Source organism: Pteropus vampyrus, unplaced genomic scaffold (assembly GCF_000151845.1).
Source record: "Pteropus vampyrus isolate Shadow unplaced genomic scaffold, Pvam_2.0 Scaffold38, whole genome shotgun sequence".
Classification (NCBI taxonomy): domain Eukaryota; kingdom Metazoa; phylum Chordata; class Mammalia; order Chiroptera; family Pteropodidae; genus Pteropus; species Pteropus vampyrus.
The window spans coordinates 1,654,866-1,666,564 of NW_011888819.1; the positions used below are offsets into that span (position 1 = coordinate 1,654,866).

The 11,699-nt window shown below is 35.2% G+C and overlaps 1 long non-coding RNA gene across 1 annotated transcript in view; it reads left to right on the forward strand.

Annotated features, from left to right (window-relative positions):
- The first annotated feature begins 1,577 nt into the window (after positions 1-1,577).
- The window catches only part of LOC105290804, a 66,076-nt gene continuing 55,954 nt past the window's right edge, over positions 1,578-11,699 (forward strand). Inside the window, exons 1-2 of the long non-coding RNA XR_002779843.1 lie at positions 1,578-1,588; positions 4,651-4,652. This is a non-coding gene — a long non-coding RNA (uncharacterized LOC105290804). The remainder of the gene's footprint in view (positions 1,589-4,650; positions 4,653-11,699) is intronic.

Below are 11,699 nucleotides of genomic sequence, written 5' to 3' on the forward strand. Positions count from 1 at the left end.
GAGAATCTAAATATTGTTTTCACATTCTTTGTGCACATGATTATTTACTTCTTCAAAGGTCCTGTTATATTTCTTTCAGTGATTAGGGTATTTATCTTAGAGCACAGAGCAGTTTTCTATTTAGAGTTCCAAGGTAGACTAGAAGACTAACAACAGCAAGAAAATACGATGGTAATAGTATGGCACAGAGAGTCATGTCAATTTTACCTTTTTGTGGTTCAGAGTGGGTACCTAAAATTCAATATTTAGCCTCCAAATAATAATTTTACAAATGGGGGTTATTATTTTGAAAGTACAATCTTTCTTTTTCTGTGGCAGTCATGGGCATGAAGAGGATAAAAAAAAGTGTTAAGCTTGGGAAAGTCATCTAATTCTTAAAAAGTTTGGGAAATTCCGTGCTTTTGAATATGGATAAGAGAGGTCTTCAAATTTTAAAGAGAATTGAACAATGCAAGAAAGGAAAGTTTATGACACTAGCCGAGTTATCCTGCTCCCAATATGAATAAAATGACAGTGATGGAGACATCTCACGGTCTTATTTTACATGCACCTCTCCTCTATGTACATATTAAATAAGACACAAACCGCATTTGACTGAAACCTAACAAGGACCAGCAACTTCTCAGAAAATACAACCAGATACTGTGGAGTCTTTAGATGATCTTTCAAATGGAAAAACAAAACAAAACATTGTGCAACCGACTCAATGTTACTGGAGTTGTAAACCAACTGATTTTGAATACTCAGAGAAATACACCAAAGAACTCTTCTGGATGCAAACAGATGGGATTTAGAGGCAGATTTGAGACTTCTTATGAGAAGTTAGATTTACTGCAAAGTAAAACAATGAAGCTATGACTCTGCCCACAGGGAATGAAACACAGGGAGCTGGTGTGGTAAGCAGAATAATGGCCTTTTGAACATGCCTATGTTCTAATCCCCAGAACCTGTAAACATGTTAGCTCTATGGCCAAAAGGACTTTACAGATATGACATTAAGGACTTTGAGATGGGGAAGCTATCTTAGATTATTCAAGTAGACCCAAGCTAATCACATAAGTTCTTAAAAGCAGAAAACGTTTCCCAGTTCTACTCAGAGAAAGGGAGATGCGACTACAGAAAAATGCTTAGAGATGCAATGTGGCTGGCTTTAAAGATGGAGGAAAGGACCATAAGTTGTAGAATGTGGGTGGACTCTAGAAGCTAGAAAAGGCAAGAAAATGGATTTGTTCCCAGAGCCTCTAGAAAGGAACACAGCCCTGCAGACACCTTGATTTTGTCCTAGTGAGACCCTTACTGGACTTCTAATTTAAGAAATGCAAGATAATAAATTTGCATTGCTTTATACTTCTAAATTTGTGGTAATTTATTATGGTAGAAAAATGAATATTGCTGGCTTGAAATTGATAACCCAACCCCCAGCTCTTCATTTTCTCTTCAAGTACACTGTTTTTGGGCTTACGCCATCTAAATCAGTTGACCAAATAACAAGATAGGAGGTCAATGGGTGACATGTTGCTTTTTTATTTATTTCATGAAAAGTCCATTGGAGCCTACTTCTAAGTCTTTGAGATCAGCAATGAGTAAGGTAGGAAGGCAGCTTCTCAAGAGAAACATTCTAAAAATCTTTTCTTTTGGTGGGTAAAGGGAAAAGGAATAGTGAAGAAGAGTTTTAAAAATTACTTAAATCAATGAAATAATTTATTGTATTAAGATGTGTACATGTAAATTTTAGTTTACAGAAGAGAATGGGTCCCGAGACATGTTAAAAAAATATTCTCGTTAATTTTTATAGACTTGGTCCAATACTATGACAATGATAGGGAAACATCGAGGTGAAACAAGAATAAAAAAGAAAAACAAACATTTATGAAGCTGCTCGGAGAGAGCAGAGCAGTTCTGTCTCTTCAACCTTATGCAATTTTGTTGACTTAGGGCCAGAGGTGCCTAGAGGAAAGACCAGAATGTACGAATGATAGCAGCAGTGAAAAGAGAATGAGGCAGTTACTCTGGATGTAAAATTGAAGCGCCAGAGCAGTTCGAAGCCAGCCAAGAAGTTTGCCAAACTATGAAAACATCAGCGTTTGCTGCCTTTACATGCTCCCCTGATATGAGGGACCAGGACGGCCTGAGTTATGCTTACATTCAGCGTTTTTCTTTTAAAACTTTTTATACTTTGTCACTGATTTTTATTTTAAAATAAATCATTTAGTTATATGATTGGCTTTAAGTTTCTGAAGAATAATTTTACTACATCTGAATGCCAACAGTTTTCCTGAGAGAGGACAAGAATTTGACTTTAGTTAGACAACCATTCCCCACTGTGTCCATTTGAGGCCTACCTGAATTTCATAAGCCCAGTGGAAAGGGAATAGTTATTTGCCAAAACCTCCTAGAACATGCTGAACATCACGGTAAAAAGAACATAACATCTAGTAAAATTGCTAAGCAAGGAGTTTAGAGCTACCACCCTAATCACTTGCGTCCTATCCAGATGGTGTCCCAAATCCAATATAAATTCCTATCGGGAGACAAGGAAAGCAAACCTTTAACCAGCTGCACATTTTATTTGCAGTCTCAGGGCACTCAGAAAATGCCTCATGAGTGTAAGGTGGTTTAATTACAAGAGCTATGAATTTGGAGAGCCGAAACGGAACCAGAATGGGAAGGAAAAGAGTTTTCTATGTGGTCTGAATCATACTCCCCAACGAGAAGGTCAGCATTTTTAACTAGTCCTGGACTTCTTCTAACTAGTCTAGGAAGATTCAATTAATTTGGTTAATTTCCAAGACACAAGAAGCTTCCATGAACTTGATCTCCCATTTGATGTTTGTACATCGAGGGTTTTATTTCTTCTGTCTCTCCAAGTCTGAAATAATACTTTAGACAGTATTTTAACTATAAGGTGACATTGGCAGACACTGTTTCATATGCAGACAATATCAATTGTCATTAACTATGATCAAGTAAGCTGCAAACCCATGAACACGGAGTAAAATGCTGGTACTCTGACCTAGGAGAATAATGTCTAAAATATCAAGAGAAAGATGGAAAAAATGTAACACCTCATTAAATAAAATGTTATTACACTGTGACTTTTTTTTCCCCTGTAACTAACTCTGAATCAGAGCATCCAATAAATTTTACCCAGGGTTAAGGTACTATAAAAACCGTGTTCTTTCCTGTACCAGAGGATGCTGATAAAATGTAGAGAATGGGGAGCATAAGAAGTCAAGTGTAGTGGGAGCTGCCACAGGGACATGTTGCCTTTAGTTTGCACCCATGAAGAGAGCACTGGAACAAGAGTCAGGAGGCCTGAGTTTTGGTCTTTCTTCATCTTCAACTAACAAATGAGCAAGGTACAGTCATCCCCCTTACTCACTCGGGATAGATTCCAAGACCCCCAGTGGATGGCTGAAACCATGGATAGTACTGAACTGTATTACTATGATTTTCTCTAGACAAACACACCTATGATAAAGTTTAATTTAAAAATTAAACACAGTAAGAGATTAACATCAATAGCTAATAATAAAGTAGAACAATTATAACAATATATTGTATAAAAGGTTATGTGAATGTGCTTGCTCTCTCTCTCTTTCAAAAAACCTTACTATACTGTACTCAGCTTTTCACTTAAAGGAAGTACTTTAAGGCTTCTGTTTGTCATATCCCAATTGCCAGCATCACCACAATTGTGCTTTGGGGCCATTAGTAAGTAAAATAGGGTCATTTGAACACAAGCACTGCGATACCACGACAGTCAATTTGATAACCAAGGCCTCCTAAGTGACTAATGGGTGGGGAGTGTCTGTAGTGTGGAGATGCTGGGCAAAGGGGTGACCTTTTAATTAAATCTCACGCCATCCTGCTCCATCCTTCCTGGGTTAAAGGAAGGATGGAGCAGGATGGCGTGAGATTTAATTACGCTACTTAGAACGGCATGCAATTTAAAACTTATGAATTGTTTATTTCTGGAATTTTTCATTTAATATATTTGGACCACAGTTGCCTGTGAGTAACTAAAACCATAAAAAGTGAACCGTGGGTAAGGGGTGGGGGAGGTTACTGTATTTCATAATTCCTTACGTGAGTTTCTTCTGTATCGTAGTGTTAATAACACCTACGATGAGCATCATGATAAAGACTATATTAGAAAAAGAAGCAGATCATCGGTATGGTACCTGACACACTGACACTTTATGAGATGGGGTTTATCCTTTCCTGAGCTTTAATCTAGAAAAGTAGGAAAGTGATGTTTATTTTCCTTTTTCTAGTTTTCAGTTAAAGTTGGCATACAGTATTATATGAGTTTTAGGTGTATAGCACAATAGTTAGACATTTACATAACTTATGAAGAGATTCCTCCAATAAGACTGGTACCCACCCGGCACCATTCATAGATGTTACGATATTATTGACTATATTTCCTAAGTTATACTTTACATCTCTGACACAATTTTGTAGCTGTCAATTTGTACGTCTTAATCCTGTCACCATTTTTTCCCTTTCTTAAGCCAGAGATTCTTCAAGGCTGTCCTCCCCACTTTTGTTTATTTACTTATTTATTTAATTTTTGGAGAAAGATAAGTACAACCAATACTTCAATGCTCATTGATTGTGATAAGAACAATTGTCACAGAGGTATAGTTGTAAGAACAGTCAGGAGTGGGGAGTGAAAAAGGTCAGGGAAAGCCACACAGTGGAGGGTGACACTGGTTCCCCGGTGGGAAAAGACGGGAAAGGGGTCACCACTTGGAAAGGGAAAAAAGAATGCAGGCCCCTGAATGGCAACCTTTTTCTCCTTGATGTTTTGCTGACTCGCCGTTTTAGTGGCCGGGAGCTGTTGGCACAACTTCTTTCTCACCTAAAGGATCAGTTGCTGGTTTATTTAGCATTTAGATGTTTTGGGAAAAAGAAAATTGATATAAGCCTATTAAATTATATTGAATAAATCTACGTTTTATGGAAAACATGCTTACTATTTTAGGGATTTAACCGTAAAACTCTATAGAATTAATTTGCGCAAGGATCCTTGGCACACGAACCAAGTGTTTACAGCTCCTGTTTCACTGGGCATAACAAACCCTATCTGAGCCATCTGTCTCTGCACGGTGTTAGTGATCTCAGACTTGAAAAGGGGATGGACATGTTTGTGCTTGAAAACTTTTTCCTTAAGTACGTTTCATAAAGAACTTACATGCCTGCTTTCTACTCTCCATCCTTTTATCGATTTTATATTATTGGAAAACAAATTTCTCTTAAATTTGATAAGACCCGAAACAGGACCAAAGCTCAGTTTATACAATTTTACTTTTACCTTTCTCAAACCTCAAAATTTCAGTGGCACATAAAAAGAAATCTTTGTCTTTTTTTATTTTTGTTTGGCCCGTATTAATGCTCCTGAAAAATACTCAAACTCAGCAGACTGACCAGCTGTAAATTATGGCTCAGTTTGCTACTTTCAGAATATTTCTTGGACAATTGCAGTGTATTTTTTTTTTTTTTCATGATGTGGTTATAGAGTCATCTACAGTATTTACTCAGCCATCATAATCTGTTTTTGTTTTACTGTGTTTTAGGATTCTCTGTGGTAAACATCCAATGATTTTGACTTCCTAAGTTTCAGCTTTGGGAAACTGTTTTTAAAAAAACATTTCTAGCAGCAGAGTAAGCCTACTTCTTGTATGTATACTTTCCCGAGTTTGGTTTATCAGGATGCTGTCGATTCACTCTTCCATTTAGGTAGCGAACACTTCATAGCATAATTATTTCACCGATCCTGACATAGCTGTGTGTTTTTTAGCATCAGTTTATTACAACTATATGATATGTCATCTGGTTCTAGTTATTTGCTTCTTCAGTTACAGTATTAGTGAATATTCTACCTAAAATAAATTTTATGTGTATAGTATGTGAACATTATAGTAAAAATAATATACAGTATGTATAGTATAATAATATACAGTGTAACTAATAAGAAGAATTATTTCCTGGGGCTCGGAGGGAGAGGAGTGATATAAATCTTAAATATTAAAGCTACAATGAAATTGATATAGCTTTCAAATTATATATTCACTTAAGTTCCTTTTTTTCTCCTCAAACACATCTGTTTAGGCCAAATCATGGTACAGTAAAACGACCCTAAAATCTCAGAGTCTTACAGCAATGAAGATGTATTTTTCACTTGCATAACATATTAGATGTGGCTTGGTTACAGCTCAGCTCCACGTTTTCTTTCCTCTGAAAGAGCAGAGAGCATAGATCAGTGGTAGAATCACTCTTTTTGACACTTACAGGTTTGTTCGAAAGTGGCTCATGTCATTTCCACTCACATTTCATCAGCCATGGCAAGTCACATGGCTAAGGCCGATGTTGATGGGGTGAGTAGTGAGGAGGGGACCAGTAGGGATAAAGCAAGCAGAAAGGAACTAGTATGGAGGAGCAGCAGGTTATTTGAAAAATAATTCCATGTACTCTCTCTATATATGCATAGAGAGACACATAAACAAAAAGGGAGATGGCAAAGTAATGAGAATATTTTCCCTTAAGATAATTTTATCTGGATTTTAAATTTCTGAATAACAGATATCTCTTTGACAGTTTGTTCAGCTTTTCCAACATTGTTCAATAGCCTGTGAACACTACCTGAATATTATCGACCCTTTGACGGTGCTTTGAAATTCAGAAATGGCTAGTACTCATCTGTAGTCAATCATGTAATTTACTTTGATGTACTTATAGCCCTTGTGACATTTGGTATCTGCCAGTTAGCCTTTAACTTTCCACGTGGTCCACCAAAGTGAATAGAATCGATTATATACTATTTTATTAAAAAGGGAATTTTAACTAAAAGCTATAATTTAAATTTTCTTCTGTGGTTCGTGAGGTAATACTGAAGGCCATTCCAAAAGATGAATCCCAACAATATTTTGAATGGATTGTATGGATTAAAATGGTTGTATGGATTAAAATATGTGCATAATATAAAGAGTGAAAACTTTAGAGGTGAAAAACTCACTGAGATGTTTACATTTTGGTTGTTTTTCTGAAGAGTACAGTAAAGCCACGGGATAATGTAAATTCTGGCAAGTTTTGGCTTTGGGTTCTCATTCTTCACTCAAGGATGTGGGGTTTGGTTGGGGTAGGCATTCAAGTTTGAGCACATATTTTATTTAAAAGATTGGTCTATTTCTGACATATCTAATAAGTAAAAATATTTTTGTTCAAGTTTATTAGAAGATAGACTGGAAAGAACTGGTTTTCATTAACTTCAAAATAGTTCAACTACTAGCTTTTGTGAGCTTGCAATTTTTGGATTCTATTTACAGCTTTTGGTTTGTTTCTTGTATTAGTTATAATATTTTATAATCATTCCTCATTTCCATTTTCTTTTTCTTTCTTTCTTTTTTTTTTTTTTTTTAAGAAAAATTTAAGTCACTCGAGGAGATGAAAACAAACAAGGCTTTATAATCCTGGCATGCCCCCTGTAATACTAGGCATTATAATTATAATATCAATAAAAACTAAGATATATGAATTATTTATAATGTGCTCAGCATTATTTTAAGCAATTACTCACTTTAACTTATTTAAAGCTACGAGGTAATCAATTTATATTATTTCCAGTTTATAAATGAGAAAATTGAGTCAAAGAGTGGTTAAGAAGCGTGTTCTAACAGTGCACGGCTAGTATGTAGTTGAGCTCATTTGGATCCAGAGTGCACGCTTTTGCTAAAACCACATACGCTGCCACATATATGTCTTTTAGTTCATTATTTATTCATTTAGAAACATATATTAAAGACTAACTATATGTTAGGCAGTATCTTGGGCACAAGAAATATAAAAAATTACAGTATTGGCCTTCATTCCTGACACAGCCTAGCTAGGAGGAGAAAGTTAAATGAATTTTTCCTATGTCGATTCTCGAAGAAGTAGAAGTTTCTCAGAGAACCAGGAATAAATAGATGTCTTAGCAGCGAGGAAAACATGAAAAGAAATAGAGAAACAAGATCAAAGATTTGGGAAATGCAAGCACAACTGCATTCTGGAGTGTGTCAAGCCAAGTGGAAAGAGAGGGAGCAGGAAGGCGAGGCAGAGGCCAGACGATGGCTGGTTTTGTATCAGGCTAAGGATTTAAGACTTTAGCTAGAAATGGTGGAGGGAGCCTTCGGAGAATTTTATGTAAAAGAGCTTGTAATGTCGATGACTTCTTACTGCTATCATAAAAGATTTCCTGTGCTTCCCATTTGTAGTTTTTTCTCACAGTACTTAGAGTATTCAAAGAGAATGTGCATGCTAGTTAAATGGGATAGTAGCACGTAGACTTACAAGACATTTCTGTGAATTAAGTCAGAGCAAATTCTGTATGTCAGACAGACTACAAGCAAGGCAAGGACGTACATTAACCATTAAATAAATGGAAAGAAAGAAAATGAACTGCAGAACATACCTAGTATAAATGTTATGTGCTTGAGGAATGAATTTGAGAAATTATTGGCCAGGCCAATGATTACAAAGAGGCACCGCTTCTTTGAAAATCTACTTTTTGAAGTGCTGTTGTAGTTATGGCATAATAGCTGAGCAGATATACTTGGTAATGATTCAATGCTTTGTTTACACCTTCCACTATCTCTAGATTTGTAGCTAAATCTTTAAGTGGGCACATTTCCTGAAAATATATTGAAAAATAATTCTCTTTTTGATTGTATGAATAGAGAAGTGAAAAATTCATGTTGAATTTTAATTCAGCTAAACACTGGTTAAAAAAAGGACAAAATTAGAGTTTTTCCTCATTCTTACTTACAGTGCATAAAACATGATTAATGGGCATCTTTGATGACTGAGATTGCAAACATGTAACTGCCATGCTCAAGGCAAGTTACATTATGTGAATCAGCTAGACTGAGGAGGGCTTGCTGTGTTTAACACGATAAAGGAGGCATGCTTTTCTGCACGTTCTGCCAATTCAAAATGATGTGATTTCCAAAAGATAAAAATGTATTTATCCTTGGCAGGCCGTGGCATGCCTAATGAGTATCATTTTAACATTACTGCTGCAGCAATGGAAATGTTGAAGGAGAATTGTAGATTTTGGTTAAGAAATACATGTAAAATCTACAAAATTCCTCATTCCTTTGGGGGCTTACAGTATCTGATATTTGGCAGAATTTTTTAACCTTTAGTTGATCTGGCTCAAAAGTAAGTCTTTGTTAGGTTAAAAATGTTACCAGTCCTATTAGCCAAGTCTCTATCGCTATGATAACATTAGCTTTAATTATTTGCCATGCTTGCTAAAATTTGGACAGATGTTGATGTGCTTCTACATCTCAGACCCCTTACAAATGCCACCTTCTTTTCCTGGTTCCTTCCACCTTCTCATTTGTATAGATCTGTATAAAAACAACACATTTATTAAACGAATTATGTTATTGTTCATGCATGCGGATTTTTCCAAAAATATAATTTACTGCTATAAAATTTCCCCCTCTTTAAAGTGTACATTTCAGTGGTTTTTAGCATTTGCAAAAAATTGTGCAGTTGTGACAACTATCTAATTCCAGAACATTGTCATCACCCCAGAAAGTTACCCAGTTACCTATTAGCAGTCACTCCCCATCGCTCTTTCTCCCCGGCCCCTGGCAACCACTAATCAATCTACTTTTGCCTCTGCGGGTTTGCCTCTTCTGGACATTTCACATACAAATAGAAGCATACAAAATATGGCCTTTTATGACCTAGCATAATGTTTTCAAAGTTCATTTTGTTGTAGTCTGTATCACTATTATTTTTTTATTGTAGAGTAATATTCCATCATACAGATATACCATATTTTGTTTATTCATTTATTAGTTGATGAATATTTAGGTTGTTAGAACTCGTTTTTGAATTATGCTACCATAAACATTTGTGTACAAGTTTTTGTGTGGAACATGATATACATTTAAATATATTTTATTAAAATTAAAAATATTAACATTAAAAATTTTTTTAAAAGAATTACTACAACATTAAGATATTTAAAAAACATAACAGCTATTAACATTTTGGTTTATCTTGTTTTAGACTTTTCCACTTACTAATACTTTCATTTTTAAAAAGCACATTTTGTATCCAAATATGCATACTGTTCTATATTCTATTATTTTAACTTTATTTTTGCTATATCAAAGTATATATGGTATATATTTCTAAGACAGGATTTTTAATAATTGTGTATATATTATTTTTATTTTAAATGTTTCTGTACATTAAAATTATAATACATTGCTTTATTTTTCATTTTATTCCCTTTCTTCCCCTCACTAGTAGCAAGCAAGTACCTGGAATAGTAGTCTTTCAATAAATGTTTGCTGAAATGGCTTTATGACATATATAGGGTCACAGAATTTCAGATTTGAAAAGAGTCTTAAGGGTCTGTGAATAACATGAGTGATACTGTATTTTAGTTAAAAGTGGGTTTAGCCAATGACTTTAATTTTGGCTCTTAAACTTCTATATTTAACCAGTATACTATATTCTTTGAATAAACCATTTGGGAAGATTGACAAAAAGACTAATAGGAAATTAGTTTCTAAGTTAAATCATGAGCAATACTTGACAACTTTCTGAATTCCTATACAATAAAATTTGAAATTTGTAAGAAGTCAGTAAATGATTTTTCAACCAGTTTAAAACTTCATTCATGAAAATACATATTATTTTCCAAAATTAAAAAATGTTCACCAAAGTCATTAAAAGTGCCTCAGCTATCTCCAGTGTTGTCTTGTCAGATAGTCATAGGTTGTTTCAAAAGAGTGAAATGTATTTGTTTTGCATGTTGCATTCAAACCTCATTTTCTAACATCACTGTTGACACTAAATCTGCTGTTGAATCACAGTAACACCACCGACTATATGATGCCAAGTTGAGTGTGTTCCAACTTTTAAAAATATCATCAATCCTAGCACCTGATTATGGTGTTGAAATACTGTTTTCATTATAGGAATCCAGATCTTCTTGGCGAAACTGCTGTTTCCAAGTTCTGGGTCAGGATATACACAAAATTAGCTCAGAGCAACTTGTTAGTCAAATTTCAAGGATTCCCTCAGAGACCACCAGGGCCAGAGACTATCAGGAGCCAAACTAAAGAGGCCAACTCACTGGCCAAAGTTGGGACAATTTGAACTTTTATAAGGTGAACCCCATCAAATATATTTAAATCCTTAAATTCATCATTAAAAATTAATTGGTCGTTTTTGGAAGATGTTTATTATCTTCAAAACGGATTTTTTTTTTTTTTAACAGGAAAATAACCAAGCATTTATGGTACCTTCCCCATATGAACTGTCCCATTGGGTAACATAGTAGATGAGAAGCTAGTCTTAATAAAAAATAGCATTTCAATGAATAAATAAAAAGAACTGATAGAATTATCATATCACCATTTTGCAATACACATGAACTACAGATCTAGGCATTAAGCTGTTAATGCCTAGAAAAGCAGATCCGAAATGCCTCCTGATGAAAGCATACACCACCACCTGGAGTCTTGCCAAAGGGATCAAATCTGAAATTGCTCAAGGGTCTGGACCCAGCTGCCATTTTGCAGGAAGTAGAGGGAAGAGAAACTTGGTGAACTGCCCTGTGGATATGCAGTCCACAAAATCCAGGTTGAGGGAAACTGCACATTAAATATCCTGTGTTCTTCCACAGG